This window comes from Suncus etruscus, chromosome 18 (assembly GCF_024139225.1).
Source record: "Suncus etruscus isolate mSunEtr1 chromosome 18, mSunEtr1.pri.cur, whole genome shotgun sequence".
Taxonomy (NCBI): Eukaryota; Metazoa; Chordata; class Mammalia; order Eulipotyphla; family Soricidae; genus Suncus; species Suncus etruscus.
This window is the reverse complement of record NC_064865.1, coordinates 39259346-39262539: the sequence shown is the minus strand read 5'-3', so window position 1 is coordinate 39262539 and position 3194 is coordinate 39259346. Positions and strand designations below refer to the sequence as shown.

At 41.5% G+C, this 3194-nt stretch overlaps 1 non-coding gene across 1 annotated transcript; it reads left to right on the top strand.

Moving 5' to 3' along the window:
- Positions 1–1754: 1754 nt before the first annotated feature.
- On the top strand, positions 1755–1918 carry LOC125996690 (U1 spliceosomal RNA). Its single transcript, XR_007491372.1, has one exon. It is a non-coding gene; the product is annotated as a U1 spliceosomal RNA (small nuclear RNA).
- Positions 1919–3194: the final 1276 nt, after the last annotated feature.

The following is a 3194-nucleotide window of genomic DNA, read 5'->3' as shown; positions in this document are numbered from 1 at the left end:
TGTACCCCAACAGTAGTGATCCCTGATTACAGAGTCAGGAGTAAGCACTGCTGATGTGATCAAACCAAAAGAATAAAGTATTAGTAATATAAGGGACAATATTAAGCAGTTAACTATTCATGTAAGTTAAGTCTGAGAAAAGAGGCAGTAGATGTATATATAGCCCACAGCCACCACCATTCCAACAGCCCAACTTCACTGCTCCACAGACTAATTTCAGAAGAGATGCAAGCTAAGATGATGCAACTCACCGGTATACCTGCCTTCAGGCTGAAAACTTTGGGGTGCCCCCAGGCAGGGGTGAGGCCAAATCCCTGCTGAAGGAAGCCCTGATGTATTCCTACTGATATTATTTGGTTCACTGGGTTTTGGGCTGAAAACTCTGTGGTTTTTTCAGATTTGGGAATGGGAAGTTTCCCCTCACACCACCCCTTAAACTTCTGGAATTCCCAACAACCACACCTACATCTCACAGCCTCTGCCACGTAAACAACAGTTTATCTTCACAGCCTAAAGACTAATCTCAGAAGAGATGCTAAGACAAGTCAATGCAACTCATGAATATACTTAGACTTTGGGCTAAAAACTCTAGTGCCCCCTCGGGAGTGAGGTAGGTTGTAAATCGATCTACAGATCCTGGAACTCCTAGAGCTTGCAACCACATACATGCCAGCACTACATCTCCCAATTCCACAATACTGACAGCCCAGTAGGAGCATAGCAAGTTAGATGAGAAAATAACACAGCAAATTGGATGAATAAATGAGAAGCCAACTGGGCTCAACACACAAACAAAAACACAGACCAACAGACAGCTCAGTAAACATTCAATGACTTTAATAACCCCATTGTGAGATATAACAATTTTCACAAATGTTCTTTTACTGAATTATTTTTTGATAATTCCATTTGCCATTTTGTTGTAACAAGCAATATAAAACAAATTATTTTGTGCCTGCCAAGAGGACAGGCTTGGAGGTTAGATGAAAACCTGAGGACAATAGTGAAAGGAAGGTCACATTAGTGATGGAATTAGTGTTAGAATATTGAATGCTGGGCCGAAGAGATAGCATGGAGGTAAGGCATTTGCCTTTCATGCAGGAGGTCATCAGTTCGAATCCCGGCGTCCCATATGGTCCCCCGTGCCTGCCAGGAGCAATTTCTGAGCATGGAGCCAGGAATAACCCCTGAGCACTGCCGGGTGTGACCCAAAAACCACAAAAAAAAAAAAAAGAATATTGAATGCTGAATATTGAATATCATCTTCTGAAGAACTTTGTAAACCATAGTATTAAGTAAAGTTTTTGTTGGTTTGTTTTTTTTTTTTTTTTTTTTTTTTTTGGTTTTTGGTTTTTGGTTTTTGGGCCACACCTGGCTGTGCTCAGGGGTTACTCCTGGCTGTCTACTCAGAAATAGCTCCTGGCAGGCACAGGGGACCATATGGGACACCGGGATTCGAACCAACCAGCTTTGGTCCTGGATTGGCTGCTTGCAAGGCAAACACCGCTGTGCTATCTCTCTGGGCCCAGTAAAGTTTTTTTTTTAAAAGAGTCACAAGTCCAAAAAATTATTTGGCGAAATAATAGCCTAATTCCTCCCTGTATTTGATAAAGAATAAAATTATTATGGCACTCATCAAAGAACCTCATGGAGTTCTAGAGCAAGAAATCTGAGGAGACCTGCTTCAAATCACACTTGATCTAAATACATGTCACAAATAGATCTTGGAAGCAGTCAGAGGAAACAGGAACACTATACTTACCTGGCAGGGGAGATACCATGATCATGAAGATGGTTTCCCCAGGGCGAGGCTCACCCATTGCACTCCGGGTGTGCTGACCCCTGCGATTTCCCCAAATGTGGGAAACTCGACTGCATAATTTGTGGTAGTGGGGGACTGCATTTGCGCTCTCCCCTGAAAAAGAGAAAAAAAAAAAGAAAAGAAAATAGGAACACTATATTTGAAGGAAGAAATACGAGTTTAGTTGCTGATTTCTCTCTGGAAACAGAATGAGCAAGACAACAGTGTAAAATACTCTAACTTACTGAAAAAAAAAATTTCTCCATCTCAATTTGATACCCAGCAAAAAATAAATGTTTTAAATGAAAATACCAAAAAGACTTTGGCAGGCTTACAAAGCTGAAAGAATCTCAACAGCGGCAAAAATGAACTATGAGAAGTGCTGAGGAAAGTCCTTTGGTGAAGAGAAATTATAGAAATGAAAAACATGGGCCCGGAGAGATAGCACAGTGGTGTTTGCCTTGCAAGCAGCCGATCCAGGACCAAAGGTGGTTGGTTCGAATCCCGGTGTCCCATATGGTCCCCCATGCCTGCCAGGAGCTATTTCTGAGCAGACAGCCAGGAGTAACCCCTGAGCACTGCTGGATGTGGCCCAAAAGCCAAAAAAAAAGAAAAATGAAAAACATGAATCAATGCAAAGAAATGATAGGCACTGGGAAAGACAATTACATGCTAAATACATAAATTTCTTTAGACATGTATTTAAAAAAAACTCCCTTTTGAGCTTTCATCTACTGCTGGTGGGACTAATTTTTGGTTTAAACCATGTAGAAAATGATATGGGGGCCGGAGAGATAGCATGGAGGTAAGGCATTTGCCTTGCATGCAGAAGGACAGTGATTCACATGCCGGCATCCCATATGGTCCCCTGAGCCTGCCAGGAGCGATTTCTGAGCGTAGAGCCAGGAATAACCTCTGAGCACTGCCGGGTGTGACCCAAAAACAAACAAACAAAAAAAAATGGTATGGAGAGTTCTCAGTAAAATTAGAATTGAGCTGCTATTTGACTGAGCCATTCCACTTTGGGGTATTTTCTTCCAGAACTTAAAAACTTTCACTCAAAAACATATACACACTATTACTCATGTCTGTACCTAGTACAATAGCCAAACTATAGAATCAACCTAGGTGTCGAACCACAGATAACTAGATATTGCAGATGTGGTACATAGACACAATGGAAAGCTATGCACCTGCAAGGGACAATGAAATAATGTAATATGCTACAACCTGATTGGAACTGCACTATCTCATGTTGAATGAAGTAAGCCAGAAGAAGAAAGACAAACACAGAGTGATCTCACTTATCTGTGGTATATAAAATAACTGGATGAGGAAATGTAATGTAGTAAAGAGGTGATGCTTAGATCAGCCTTGACCCCAGAGCTTAGGG